General features: G+C 37.8%; 1 protein-coding gene across 1 annotated transcript in view; it reads left to right on the top strand.

The window, feature by feature from the left end:
• The window catches only part of LOC113237930 (mitogen-activated protein kinase kinase kinase 4), a 69,022-nt gene that overhangs the window by 608 nt on the left and 52,235 nt on the right, over positions 1-16,179 (top strand). The gene's annotated exons all lie outside the window — the stretch shown is intronic.

Here is a 16,179-nt window from a genome sequence, read left to right as displayed (position 1 = left end):
ACTCACAATAGTTGGATGAGTCTGCGGAAGATTTTGCGGAGCGACCTTGGCAGTTCACATTTGGCTTTGTAGTTGGCCACACCAGAGCATTGTTGTAGGACCCCTCCAACACACTTAAAGTAGCATAGAGGGTTCTCCTAAATGAATAGTGATTATTATATGCACTATGATCCGGTGGCAGTTAAAGTGTTTAGCTTTCTGATCTTTAGAAATTTTCATAATAGGTAGGCATTGAGCATTGAGGTCGCTTCTCTAGTTCTGTTTACAAACTGTAAGAATTGTCCGGGTATTGTTATGAGAAGTTTTTGTAACTTTGTGTACGGTTGCTCTTGACTATTAATTAATATAAGAACCCACGGGGTGACTGGCATTTGTTTTTAAAAATAAAACCGGGTGACGAGTTTCGAAGAATCATTGGTTCACTGGTCGGAAAAGAATGAGTTGCTAATTAAATTGAGCGTCAAATGTTTTCTATTTGTCTTTGGCCAGCGACTGGCTGCTCACGAGGCCGACACGACAATAATCACTCGTATTTATGCAGATTGACAGTTTCGGACATTCATTATGTGCCTCCATCGCGATCAAATACAGTTAATTATTGTTTTCAATTACCTGTTTCGTGTGCTTATTTTCTTACGTTTCCTTAGGACTTGTCGTTAACAAATTACACCTGTTAAAACAAGTTTCAACATTTAATACTTATCTCCGATATCGGTGTGTTGTGGGAATATGAAATAATTTAAATTATTTAAGTTTTTGTTTTCTGAACGAGAGTCCCGACATAAAAAGGCATTAAGGCCAGATAGTAAGGTTCATCTGTCATCATTAATGCCACGGTATCCTAATAAGTTTGCTACAATAAATAAAAAAGGTGTATCAAAGAGTTGCGGCTCTTTTAATGGTTGTATTCTTTTCTGGCCAAAACGTCTAATTGTGATGTGTGATGTCATTTGTATAGCCTACTTTTTAAAATGTATTTCTTGTTCAATACACATACTCATTATATAGCAAAAAATTGCAAAAATAATTCCTAATCTTTAACAAATTATTATTTTTTCAATTATTGCATGTGGGGACCTACAATAATAAACAGGGGTTTATCATAGTGACAACTGGATGATATGTTTCAGAGGTCATGTTATTGTTACAACTGTAATAGTGAGAAGATAGTGGTTAAATCTATTGCACTGCACAATCTGCTAATATAGTATTAACTGGTTTAATAGATTAGTTAACAGGCCTTGCCATATTCATATTGATGATTGAGATGTGTATTGATGTCTAAAAAACCTTATTTCTCAAACAAAAGAATTTAATTTTTAATGTAATCAGTGTTCTACAAAAATTGAAAACTTTTCTGGATTTGAGATTTTCACAATTGTTTTACTCTTTGCAAACTATTTTTTGGATCTAAAATTGCATATAAAAAATCTAAAATCTAAAATTAAAAAATATTTGATTTTACAGAATAGCTATCGAATGAACAACAGGCTTATTCAAACTTTGTTATTACTTTAATAAAAATACACAACACGACCATTGTTTTACCGCCTCTAACCTGACAAGCCTCTTTCACATCATCTTGCCACAAGCTCTTTATACATGTTAAAAATAAATTTCCAAAAAATTTATAATATTATTTATTAGACTGACCAATCAAAACGCTAATAATAATGCACACACTCATTGTCCTATGGACATTAGATGAGGAGATTTTGTGTTCAATTCTTGGTGTGACCATTTGGAAAACAAACTTTCTAATTCTGGACTACATGTTCTGTGCAGCGAGTGCCCTGAACTCAATTTGATTGCTCTGGATGGCATTCATAGTACAGGGGCCTTACCATGAACTCTTATTATGATTCCGCTTAGGACCTAAAATGAATCATTGTGAGACAGCGCTATATGAAGAGTATCTCACCATCCCGCTTTTTTGTCATTGTGAACCTGTACTGAACTGTAATAAGAGTTCCTTGTAAGGCCCCAGACTATTCTCTAGGTAATTGGTGTTGTTTCCCCGCACTTTATTAACAATTTTAAGGTGATTGTGCAGTGTCTTTGCAGCCATACATAGTTTCAGTAATATTTTCTTAAGTCTGATTGTCCCATCAGTTGAACCTGAACGATGTACTTATTGTAACGGGCTGGTGTCCGCAACTTGACGACAAGGCGCCTATTTGAAACTGAAGCCATAAGTACACTCCATGTATAGCGCCACATATATGAATTCTATAGCGACCAAATTAGATGTAAAACACCAATAAGTAAAAAACTAGCCACGCAATTTAAACTCCCATTACATATACTTTGTATAGGTAATTAAGATAATCAATGCATGAAAACACAGTTAAGTTTCAGATATTAAGTAATCAGCACTATCAGTTGTTATGGGCACTCCATTATCACAAGTGTAAACATACCTAAGTGTAATTAGAAGGTATCAGTTTTCCGTCAAGTGCATTTGATTGTAGGTTATGGTGTATTATGTTTCAGTTCTGCCGTGACCAAGTTAATGGAACATTGTGATATCTTTGTCATTTCTGTTTGAAGTTTTTGTAGGAAACACATGGCTTAGGAGGCTTTCTTTATTAGACCATCCTAGCCATTCACTACAAGTAATTTAATCAAGCGTGCCTCAGTCCATCACCCGGCCAGCCAGCATTAAAGCAGGTTACAATAGTAGCGTTCCTTTATAAAATGATTTGAATGTCCAATTGTTAGTGAATACTTTTTGTGTGTTTGTCCAATTTAAGTCTTCTTAATCGTATGTTTGTTGGTATTTTGTCTGTTATTTTCTCTTTGTGTGGTAAGCATAGAAGATTTATTTTGATTTAACATTGTATATGGACATAGTTATGCAAACTAGAACCAACCCACAAAATGTAACTTTCGAGATAATTATATTTTTGTAAAAACAGTGTGAAGAAATAAATAGGTAATGTGAGTTATGTGTAGCATTGAGAATGATACTACTTGGTACTTGGTGCAACGGGCTGGTATCCGCAACTCGACAACAAGGCGCCTATATTGCGTATTTTGGTGGATGCAGGGTCCTACTCGTGCCACCCAAACTCGTCCAGGAATCTCAGCAGCCTCCTTGGTTTGCTGAAGACTTCGGGGAGCGACCTTGGCACTCTAAGGTACTTCGCCCTGTAGTTGGCCACGCCGGAGCACTGAAGTAGGATGTGCGCAGCCGTTTCCTCCCCCTCCATGCACGCTCTGCAAAGAGGGCTGTCTGTGATACGTAAATTGAAAAGGTGTTTATTGTACGGACCATGACCCGTTAGGGCGGCAGTTAGTGTGCGAAGCTCTTGCCTTTTAAGTTTAATTAATATTCGAGATAGACTGGCATTGAGCGTTGGGAGTGCTTTCCTCGCCTGTCTACAAACCGTAAGGGTGGTCCATGTATTATTATGTGAAGATTTTGTACCTTTGTGTATAGTTGTTCTGGACCATTGGTAGGGGAGGGACACTATTGGTTCTGGTCCTACAGCATCCGTCTCCGACCCTTTTCTGGCTAGTTCATCTGCTGCGTCATTGCCACGTGAGCCGCTGTGTCTTTTAATCCACTGTACAGTTACATGGTTTTGTATACATACCTCCATCAGTGCTTGATGGCATTCGTAAATGAGCCCTGAGTTTATGTCATAGCTATGCAGTGCTTGAAGTACTGACATACTGTCGGAGAGTATTTGAATGGAGTAATTCTTTACTCTTCTCGCTATGATTGCTTCTGCCGCCAACTTGATACCCATGCATTCAGACTGGAATACTGTGTTGTGGTCACCAAGCGGTGCTGATATCCTGATATTGAGGTCTTCTGAGAATACTCCAGTACCTGTTCCTGAATTTGTTTTAGATCCATCAGTGAAGACTCGGACCTCTCTGGGGTTCAGTCCTTGGTTGGGATCTTCAAACAATTGTATCTTGTATTTTTTGTCAAAGATGTATTGTTTTGGGATCCTATCCACAACCGCTTCCAGTAGCGGTTCCTCATTCACAGTCTTATAAAGGCTTTCTGTATGTGGGTCCTCAAGTGCTTCCAAAGGCCGGCTCTGTTTAGACGCACTGCTGTTGACGCCGCTTCCTGTCTGATGAACAGTGGGAAAGGTCGCAGGTCCAGGATCGCTTCGAGGGCCGCAGTTGAAGTTGTCCTCATGCAGTCGGTCGTCGCCATGCAAGCGAGTCTTTGGAATTTGTCCAGCTTGTCGGTTGCGGTCGTCAGTTTGGTTCATGGCCATCATAATATCGCGCCGTAACTGATCATGGATCTTATCACCGCTGTGTAGAGCCATAGTGTTATCTTGAGAATGATATGGGAAACTATTATATTATACAGCAACAAATAGAAAACATGTATCCAATTTCATAGAATATGTTAGAATTTATTCAAAAATATTTAAAAAAGTATGTGTAGCTAAGGTTAAGTTTCACAGCGACAAAATTAGACAATCGATAAATAAGTCTAAAACTACTTGGAGCATAATAAATAAAGAGTCAGGCAGGGTTAAACAACACGGTAGAGATATGGTTTTAGAATTAAACAGCAAACTTATAAAATCTAAGATAAAGTAGCCCAAGCTTTTGAATCGTTCTTTTCGGAAATTGCTGTGAACACTACAGAATCATTAAATTCCTCCCCTTCACTTGCTATTGATCTCCTAAAGGAAAATGTTAACGTTTGTGGCAGTTTATTTAATTTCCGTCATGTTAATCCACAAGACATCATAAAAGCTTTTTAATCAATACATGTTAAAAAAATTGAAGATCTCTGGGGCATATCAACTAAAGTTATAGACTCAGTTATTGATCTAATTTCCCCACATTTAGCAGTAGCTTTCAATAGGTGCGTTGACGAAGGTGTTTTTCCCGATTTAATGAAATACAGCAAGGTTATTCCCTTATTCAAAAGCGGTAGGAAAGTTGATCCTAGCAACTATAGTCCCATTTCAATTTTACCAGTTTAAGTAAAATATTCGAAAAGGTTATTCTAACTCAATTACTGTCCTATTTCGGTAGGAATCATATTTTTCATAGTGAACAATACGGGTTTACTAGTGGTAGATCGACTAGCGATGCGGGAGTAGCGTTACTAAAACACATCTTTGATGCTTGGGAAAGGTCCCAGAACGCTATTGGTGTTTTCTGTGACCTCTCAAAGGCATTTGATTGCGTTGATCATATTACTCTTATTAGGAACCTGGAACATTACGGTGTAAATGGCAAGGCGTCGAAACTTGTCTCGTCATATCTCAACGGTAGAATTCAGAAAGTAGACATAAATGGAGTGACTTCTTTGGGTTCTCCGGTGAAAATGGGTGTTCCGCAGGGCTCAATACTTGGACCTTTCTTATTTCTGATTTATATTAATGATCTGCCATTCTTTGTTAAGTACCATTGCGAAATAGTGTTTGCTGATGACACATCCTTTATTTTGAAAACTGACAGACATGGCATTAACTATGACCATATTAATGATACCCTCTCTAAGGTAGTTTATTGGTTTAATGCTAATAATTTATTGCTTAATGCCAAGAAGACAAAATGTGTTAAATTTGAATTACCTAACGTAAAATCGTCTAGTCCAAGCACAGAAATAAACGGAGAAAAGTTAGACCTTGTTAATAAAGCAGTCTCCTTGGGAGTGACCTTAGATTCTAAACATCAATGGTTTCCACATATATCTTCCCTGGCCAGCAGATAAAGCTCCGCTGCATACGCAGTCCGCGGAATACGTGAGCCTACCAGTGTTAGTACTGCTAGACTAGTTTACTTTAGTTACTTCCATAGTATAATGTCGTACGGGATTCTCATGTGGGCTCTCTAGGCTCTCGGGTTTCTCTCAGAGAAATGTTTAAGGAGACTGGTATCATGACTGGGGCATCACAGTACATCTACTCAAATATTTTATATGCCCGTAAAAATATACATAATTTCAATAAGAAAAAAGATTTCCATAATATTAACCTTAGAGCTAAGTCCAAACTCATGGTACCACGATTTCGTTTAACCAAGGTAAACAACTCTTTTATGGGGAACTGTATACGTTTTTACAATAAGATTCCGGAGCATATATTAAGTTTATCATTACCTAAGTTTAAAAACTACATTAAAAATATTTTGATCGAAAAATCATATTACAAAATTGAAGATTACGTGTTAGACAAAGATGTATGGAAAGACGCCATGGCTCCAGAGTCCACACAAATTTGATTCAAAGTGTATTCCACAGCATTTAAGTTTATTTGAAAAGAGCAATCCCTAGAGTTTCTTGCTCGTTCTTCTCAGGGAGGTCAGCGTAGTGAACGAGCAGCAGCTTAAATGTGACGTTTTCAAGTGTAAATTTATTTTACCTATGGAATAAATAATCTTTGACTTTGACTTTGTATCTTTTTATTTCGTTAACGAGAACCATGTTCTAGTTTTCGTAACGAAAACGCTAAGGATCTACAGTACTTCAGTACATGTGAGATGGATCTAATTAGCACATTTAAAAAAAACATTATTATGTTAAGCAGCATGGTTTTTTTTAGCTATTAAAAAGTTACTTATTTAGGTTTGGTATCCTGAACCATTTTTATTTTCTCCGTTTTGGCTTGGTATATTTTGCCAGGATCTTTTGTAAGCGGGTAAAGGGCATGTCTTGTCTTCTACCTAAATACATAACTCAATTTCACTCGAGGTGTGGGTTGGTTCTTGTTTGTATAACTATCTGTCCATATGTGGAGTGAATCTTTCATCGGCCTTTACATTATTACTATAGTAGAAAACGTAATTAACTATAGACATATATAAGTGTTATAATTATTCTTAGATATTCTTGACAACTTCAGAAAGCATTGCAGTAAGGATTGTATAGCTTCCAATACTCATTTTACAATACTGCCTCTCGAAATTACCTCCTACTGCAATACAGAAAGTAATATTGTGATTATTATTACTTTTAACTGACTTCAAAAAAAGGAGAAGGTTCTCTATTCGACTGCGAATATTTTTTTATTATGTATGTGACGCGATAACTCAGATTTTTGAACTGATTTTGATGATTCTTTTTTTTTTGTTGGTAAGAGGGTACCACAGTAGTGGTCCCATTTAAATTTTAGATTTTTGAGGTCAGTTTTTTAAATTTTTTTTTAGATTTACATTGTTCTGGTGCACTACATTCACTACTTACATTCAATTTTGTTGAATCCCATGGCTTATAAGAGAAATTTAGAGTTTTATTATTATAATTAATATAGTTATTATTATTATTATTATTATTTTGGGTATCTATTTTAGGTGTTCGCCTCTCCTATGATCTAAAAGATGAATTTGATTTTTTAATGGTAGAGGCGGTGTTGTCATAGCTGCTGGGGTCCAGGATTTAGGTTCAAACACTAGCTAACGATACGTACCGTATCGAGTAGCACCGCTACAGATATCCAACCACCTCACGTTGTTAATAAATAAGGCGGTTTGGAATTAACCTGCTCACGAAAATAATAATTCGAATTTTTTAATATACCAAATGATGAGACGAACAAGTTGTGCTCCTGCTGGTAAGCTACACGCCTGTCTACTGCAATTGCAGTACCATTCAGAGCTTTGAATTACAAAGATCTGAGGGAAACTGCCACTGCGCCCAATACCCAAAGACATACCTACCGCTTGGCGGCAGAAATAGATAAGGCGGCATTACTTCCCTGGACTTCTCTTGTGAAAGAGTTAGTTCTACTTTTTCTATGGTACTTTCATTCAGTTCCCTTGAAGGACACCCTCAATCTTGTTGAGATATGTAAGGTCGACACCTTTCGCTCGATAAGTTTGTTGTTATGAACATTCATCCCTTGACCAAACCATCGAAATATTTCCTTTCCTATCTGAGCACTGCATCAACTCGCATCACTACGCTTCATCATTTTGCCTTGCATTGCATAATAGAGTGTTTTTTTTATATAACTGTGAAAGAAGTCATGCTGTGGGAAGAAAACTGCAACTCGTTCATCATTTAGGGATTTTTTTTTGAATGTTATAATGTTTGAATTGATAAAACATAATACTTATTATTATAGATATTACATACCTGAATATCTGGGCAGTTCATTGCGATTGTAATGGCTGAAATATCAGTTATCACGATTACGTGCATTTTTGCTATCTAATAGGAAATTTAAAACAATTATTATGAAACTGACTCGATTCTGATTAGGAACTTATTTGAGGATTCCCTCAGTCTTGCTATGTAGATAAATGATATTCTCGGATTTGTGGTGCCATTAGCGCCAACAGCTTTACCAGACGACCTCACTGGCCCGAAAGGTTGCACTGTGCGCGCTGGACGAGGATGTCCCTGTTCAACCAACTTGGGGAATGAACTTTTCGAAATTGCTGGTCTGGGCGTTCTGTGCAATATCCCGGATTGAATTGCTTTGGTGTTCATAGTACTGGGATTTTCCTAGTTTGAGACCAGTACACGACACGGCACGGTGCGTCTTGCGCGAAAGTGACATAGAATCGCGAGATATTACTATTTTCTATACGAGAATAGCAGTATCTCGCGCTCTATGTCGCTCTAGCGCAAGTCGGCCCTTGTCGTGCTTGCCCTACTTGATATTATGTTAGTGTGGTTGTCTGCCACATTTGTGTTATTATAAACAGCCCTGCGAGATTATTGTTATTAGTAGATAATGATGCTTACCAGGCTTTCCATTACTGCAAGTGTTATTATTATTATTTTTAATGGCGGGCATTGGACTTGGGCCAGTGTCTGTTTCGATGTATTCTAGAATAGTCTTAATAACCGTTGGAATGTTTGGATATTTTTTAGCATTCTGCTATCACTTTGGTATTTTCCAATGTTGTTTGTTTAACCCAGAGGTTCCCAAACTTTTTGTCTCGTATATCACGTGCCAATTTTTTTGTTTAGCGTAGATCCCCTGCCTTTCTGTTACGGATATTTTTTTTATAAATTCATCAACAATGTGAAACGCTTAAATGGTAATCAATTCAAGCCTCATTTAAAGAAATGGCTAATTTATAATGTATTCTGTAATTTAAATCTCTCTTTCCTCGGCATTATTATTCCTATCTGATGGTGTGGTCTGCTTTTATTGTACTTAACCTTCACTTTTCTCTGTTGGACTTGTCGCTTTCTGAGTCATGGCAGCTCCTTAAAACTTTGGCCATTTGATCTGTTCACCTCATCTTTGGTCTTCCTCGCTTACTGGAGCCAGGGTTCTTCAGGCACAGCATTTCCATTGGAGTCGGTAGTTTCCTTCTCATGTGTCCATACTACGTCAGCCTACTCTCTTGAAGCTTATCTGCGATGTCGCGTACACCGCAGCTGCCACGTACGTATTCGTTACGGATTTAACTGCCTCCGGGGCCGAACGGTTACAATGCTGGATTACCACGCAGAGGTCCTGAGTTCGATTCCCGGGCAGGGAGAAAAATTTGTATGGCCTACATTTCTTTCTTTCTCTCGTGAGTTTGGGTGTCATTTGTGGTTGTCAATGGCATCCGCGTTACAGGGTTTCCCTGGTGCGGAGCTATGAGTGTGTGTGTTATTAATTTTATCAACAATCGGTATTCCGCTTCCGTTTTCTATAACCTTTCATTTTATTTTAATAAATATTTAAATTGGAGTATAATTGAATGACTAATTTTAAAACTCTACGCCCGACTTGGGTAAGAAAATCAAATTACATGTATTTTATTCTACCTTTTTACCTTAATGCTCTGGCCATACGAGTAGGTGGCCGCGGGTGCCTTCCGGGCGCGGTAATTTTTGTAATGTTCTGGTTCATATGAACCCTGCCACACTGGAACGCGCGGCGGCCGCGTCTTTCTGTGTGGCAGGGTGCAGGGCCGAACGCCATGACAAACAGGCGGACCGGGTGCGGGCGAAATGTTTACTTCGCAGATAATTTATATGCGTACGATCTGTCTAAAGACCTATCCATTATCGTCGAATCCTTTATTTTATTTCGTATTTAACTTGGATTATGTATATAAAACATATAAGTGCGCATTTGGCGTCCATCTCACCTGATGATAAGTGATGATGAGGTCGACGATGGTACATGCACACCTAAATAATACCTATTTGGAGTGGACCCCCTGGGGATTAATATAGACCACTCTGGGAATCATCGGTCTAGCCGATCCATGGCATCTTCTCTACATAACAGTCAGAATTCAAAGTTAACCGCCACGTTTGAAATACTCACAGATTCACGTTAGTGAAAAACACGAATGACGCGAAATTATCCACATTGTCTCGTGGCCTTGGCAATTCACAGATTGTCCGACGAATGTGGCGCTGTACAAATCATTACTTATGTAAATAATTGGCCAACTGTTGTGCGATTTCGAAGGCATAGTTATATTGTATTTCGGCTTATATGCTATGCTGAAAGTGATAAAAACCCGTATCTAAATGGTCCACTGAAGAAATAGGTCTTAAAGTGTGTATATAAATAGAATTGGGTGCGCGTCGCGTCGCCTGGCTGCATTATTTTGTGGCGACCCTTAGGGACTAGCGCGACTGGCGATTGGAAAGGCAGACGACATTAATAACGTACACATTCAAGATAGCCCCGTACTAGGGAAACCTTGTGTCGCGGGTGTCATGGACACACACATAGAAAACCACAAATTACACGTCACAATTACAAATTTGAATAAAATAAATACGTTAGATTTTTCAAATTATACTAAAGGTTTGTCTAAGTCTGAAAGAAATATTATATTTATCAATCAAGCGTTCATTGTGCCTACCTCTGGGCCAAATACAGAATGGTGAATGTTTGCTGAAACACCAAAAAATAACTCATAACTATAAATCACAGGTTGTATAGAGGTGGACTTGTAACAAAATAAGTATAGTAACACTGTGTCCTTCCTAACAATTAGGCATACAAACATTTCGAAATCATAATTTGTATATTTAATCACATACATGTTGATTTCTTTAATAAAATCACATGGGCTTATAATAAGTAATAAATTCAGTAGTAGTAATGCTCCTTGTGATAGAGCTCGTCCAAGGAAGTATTGCTACCCAATCTATTTCTGCCGCAAAGCAGTATTGTCAGCATTACTGCGCTCCGGTTTTGAAAGATAGAGGTGTTGGTAGTACGTGGGACTTGTCAATTTTGTCTCAAGGCATTGAGCGCGGTCTCTAGAGGGCCTGCTATGAGTCTTATAGCAATTTTGATTAAGCTCGTAAATTAAATTGCCTGCCATCAGGCAGTCGTCACACTCCATTGGAACGTAAATATCGATATGTGTTATTTTAACAATTAAACAAGAATACAAGATACTTATTCGCTGAAATATGTAGTTAACATTTCAGGTCTTATAGTATATTATATTAGATCGTACATTTCACCATAAACTTGGCATGCGAATATTTTACACTATTCATTTTTCATTTTTGATGTATCATGCGTTAAAGTAAAATTAATACAATAGCATAAACAAACAACAAGAATTGGAATTTAACCGGAAAACGTCGTTAAATTTTCGCATTTTTAGTCGCAGTTAAATTTTACATTTTATGTTATCAAGTAAACGTCGTAATTTAAGTACGTAATCCGCCCTCTTTTTTGTGTTTCAATAGTCATATCAGAAGTTAGTTATGTCTATTTCTAATTCAAAATATCTATTCTATTATTAGAGCTCATCAATTATTTAAAGCGGTGGCGTGTACCTATTTGACTTTTACGTACAATTGTTTGTACGTAATGTAATATTCAGTAGCAGTACTTCACGTTAACGGTAAACCTGCATGCATATGGGTTCTCAAAGCGTGGCCGCTATATGATAAATCCACTCGTAAGACCAGGGGGTCTACTTCCGTATTTCGTCCTAAACAATTACCGTCAAATAAGTAATAGGGGAGCGTGGGGGAATGGGAGCCTACTAAGGAAAATTGATAATAAAAGTCATAATTTATGCAATTGAAATTTTTATTAGTTATGAAGGTACGCTTCACATATCTGGTTACTAGATAATCACAGAAAAAATGTGAAACTAAAATATAGTATATGGTTAAGAAGAAAAAACTAAAACATGTCATCCGCTCCCATTACCCCACAGTTCGGGAAATGGGTGCCATTATATATAATCAGTCTGAAAAAAATATTTAAGTAATAAAATATATAAGTTAAAAAATAATGAGAATAACATTGACTTACAATTATATGGACATCTTGTCCGCGCTAAAAAGTGTCGGAACTTATAGGGCGTTAAAATCGTATACAGAGCGTCATTCACGCTTTAGTCTTCGTTTGTTCGACTGACAGCGAAGCAAGAAAAATTAGACAGTACTGCGATGACATTACAATTTAAATTCAACGTTTTAGCTTATTAATATTCCTTTACATGTCACTACGCTTAAATAGGTTGACTTGGAACATTTTTTTCGTGGCTTTTGTATTAAACCCGTCGTCCATATAATTGTAAGTCAATGGAGAATAAACAAGAAAGTGTCAAAGGAATATCCAGTGCATATTGCAATGGGATAAGGAGAGCCAAATAGCTCTCATTACCCGCGCAACATCGAATTGAAAAAGGAATAAATACAGTATGAACATTTCTATTTTTATTATGTTTTCAAGCACAACTTCTAAAATTTGATAGATACGGTGACATAGCTAGTGTAAATACAATGTATCTTTGCATTTTAATGCTTACCTGGGATGACGAAATTTAGCAAATTTTATAAGCGCGGACTGAAAAACAACTATCTCAAACGACTAAACGCGGGGTTCTACGGAGCCGCCCACAGGACTCGAACCTTGGCGAACGTTAACAAAGACATAGGAGTGCCGTTTGCACAAATACGAGCATTGGGAACGTCCAGTAACACTGCTCTCGTTACCCGCTGGCTCCCAATCCCCACGTTCCCCTACTCGATTAAATTAGAAGACGCATGATGCGAATGAAGCTTCATACATGGCATTGTTTCGGATGTCGGACGGAGAACGGGAGTGTCTACTCCCAGACCCGTGCGCAGCAGTGATACATTGTAACGAATATCAGCATCAGCAGATATTCCGTATATATTCAAATATCCACATCCGCATCAGCCTCCACATTTATATGGGTGCTGATATTCGTTGCGGATATTTGCTCAATGACATTAAAGATAAAGATAAATTTATTTCAATATAACTTAATCTAATACAATATAAGTAAAACAAATGTAAATAAAGGTATTATATATAATATTCAAATAAGAATTAATAAGGGAATCTAAATTAGACATTCTTCATAGTAAAACTATACATTTTAGTATTAGAACCTAATGTGTAATTGCGATGCCTCAACTACGTAATTACCTGTATTTTAGGCATTTTTTGACCAAAATTTTTTATATTAATTCTTTATATTAATTACAAACCATCCAGAAATAGACTGCAAGCCCAAACAGCAGTTCGGTCGTCATTCTTACCTTTGAGAAAATGTCAGTAGGTATGATTAAGTTGCCTAACGCCTAGGCTGATTTATTTAAGCGGGTTAATTTTTTTAAATCGAAATAATAAAAAAACTTAATCATGTACCTAGATTTAATAAAGATCTGTACATTTTGCACGATTTTCTTTTATATAGATAACATCAGCATCTGCTGTTGTTATTGTAAAAAACCCTGTGTCGCGGGTGCCATGAACATACACATAGACAACCACAAATTACACCCAAACTCACGAGATAAATAAATGTAGGCCATACAAACATTTCAATCTGGGACCTCTGCGTGGCAGTCCGGCATGGTAACCGTTCGGCCACGGAGGCACTTATAAATAGTTATAATCTCAGTACAGCGCGCTAAAAAACCCACCTCAAATTTTGTGAATTTATTTACATTTGTGTGCCAAGTTTTATTGAAATCGGTTATTGGAAAGTGCGCGAAACCGCATTCATCCCCTAGTTTGTCCCCTAAGGGCGCATTTATTGGACACGAATTTTATCTCGCTCACCCCGTGCGGTCGAAGAGCGGAGTTCGCGTTGCCGCCGCACAGTGACCGCGTGCGTCTAACTGTCATGGCAAAATACGCTCTCTTTTTTTAGCCTTTACATTTTAATTTAAATGAGCGTTCTTCTCTCGAGCGAGATAAAATTCCTTGTTAATAAAATATAAATTCCAACGAAAATTTAGGATTTATGGCAACAGTGCTGATGGGCAATCTTTTAAACTGCTAAGAGACCGCTGTAAAACACTAGAAAAACAATGTTATCGTAGTTACATTAGCTCAGTTGAGAATTCGTTGAAAGATAATCCAAAAATGTTTTGGTCATTTGTTAAATCCAAGTCTAATATCAGTGAGATGCCTTGCAGTATGAAATTCAGCGGTTCTGTTCTTAATACAGGCAGCTCCATTTGCAATGCATTTTCTGAATATTTCAATTCTAACTTTTTGGACGGTCCGGCTCAAACTATTTGTGGAGGAGACTCGGCTCCGTCCTTGGCTAGTATTTCGGATATAAGCGTTGATATTAATAGTGTATCTAAACTTCTTTCGCAACTAGATCCTTGGAAGTCAGCTGGTCCTGATCAACTTCCAGCACAATTCCTCATCCGCTGCTCTAAAACTATATCTTTACCAGTCTCCATTTTATTTACCAAATCGTTGCAAGAGGGTACGATGCCTAGTGTATGGAAGCGTGCTTACATCACACCGGTTCACAAAAAAGGGTCCAGATCATGCATTACGAATTACAGGCCAATTTCAAAGCTGTGCATTATCTCAAAAGTTTTTGAAAGGATAGTTTACAACCAACTGTACTCAGCGCTTAAGCAATCATTTTGCTCCACTCAGCATGGTTTTTTGAAAGGGCGTTCCGTGGTGACTAATCTGGTACTGCTCAACGATTCCCTGACTTCGTATATGGATGATGGCTGCCAAGTGGATGTCGTTTACACGGATTATAGTAAAGCGTTTGACAGGATTCAGCATGATTTACTCGTTTGCAAGCTTCAGAAGATTGGTATTAGTGGAGATCTACTTAGATGGCTGACGTCTTATATAAACAATAGATCACAGGCCGTTGTCGTAAAAAATTACATGTCTGGGTGGGTGAGGGTTCCTAGTGGCGTCCCGCAGGGTTCTTTGCTCGCACCTCTCCTGTTCGCGATCTTTATCAATGACATCGAACACTGTTTTAAATCATCTCAACTTTTGTGTTTTGCCGATGATATGAAGATTTTCGCGCCTATTTATTCAATTTCTGAAGCTATTCTATTACAAGAAGACTTAATGAGACTTGACACGTATTGCACCGTTAACCAGCTTGACCTGAATCCCTCTAAGTGCTCCGTTATTACCTTTAGCCGCAAACGCAACTTAATTGATTTTGATTATTGTTTAAAAAATACCAAACTGCAGCGTAATTCTGTGGTGAGGGACCTTGGTGTGCTTCATGATAGCAAGTTGTTATTCGATTCGCATGTCGACGCTATTATCTCGAAAGCCTTCAAAGCACTTGGTTTTGTGATGCGTAATTCCAGAGAGTTCGGACAGGCCAAAACACTAAAAATTTTATATTGTTCATTTGTCCGTAGCCATCTGGAATACGCATCGCAGGTCTGGAGCCCTAGATATCTTACTTACATATCTCGTATTGAGAATGTTCAACGTAGATTTGTGAAATATTTGTGCTATCGAACAGGGGCGCGGTATGATTCGAGCCAGTATCTTGCTGTGTGCAAAAAGCATCATCTTTTGCCACTCGATGAGCGACGGCAGATTGCTGATGTAGTTTTTCTTAATAAAATTGCTATAGGTGTTATTGACTCCCCGGAACTTGTGGCCAAGATCTCTCTTAGAGCCCCTTCAAGGGCCCTTAGGTTTAATCCACTCCTATACGTACCCCCAGCTTCCTCGATCTTTCGGCAGAATGCATTTCTTTTACGGGCAAGCAATAGCTTTAATTCATTATCTAAGCAGGTCGACATCGATCTCTTCAACACTGGTGCGACGTCGGTAAAGCGTGTTATGACTAAGTTGGTTTTTGATAGGTAATTGTTTGTTTATTTTTCTTTTTCTTTGTGTGTGTGTTAATATATGAGTTGTAAATTTGTTTAATCTGTTTTGTGGATAAGCTACTTTTATTCTTTTTTCTTTTTATATGTACGAGTATAGTTAAGTGATGCTCCAAATTTTGTTTATAGTGTTTCTATTGGTGGGGACC

The sequence above is a fragment of the Hyposmocoma kahamanoa genome, unplaced genomic scaffold (assembly GCF_003589595.1).
Source record: "Hyposmocoma kahamanoa isolate Upper Pololo Valley unplaced genomic scaffold, ASM358959v1 94, whole genome shotgun sequence".
Classification (NCBI taxonomy): domain Eukaryota; kingdom Metazoa; phylum Arthropoda; class Insecta; order Lepidoptera; family Cosmopterigidae; genus Hyposmocoma; species Hyposmocoma kahamanoa.
Note: the sequence above shows the minus strand (reverse complement) of the source record. Positions and strands in the feature narration are given on the sequence as shown.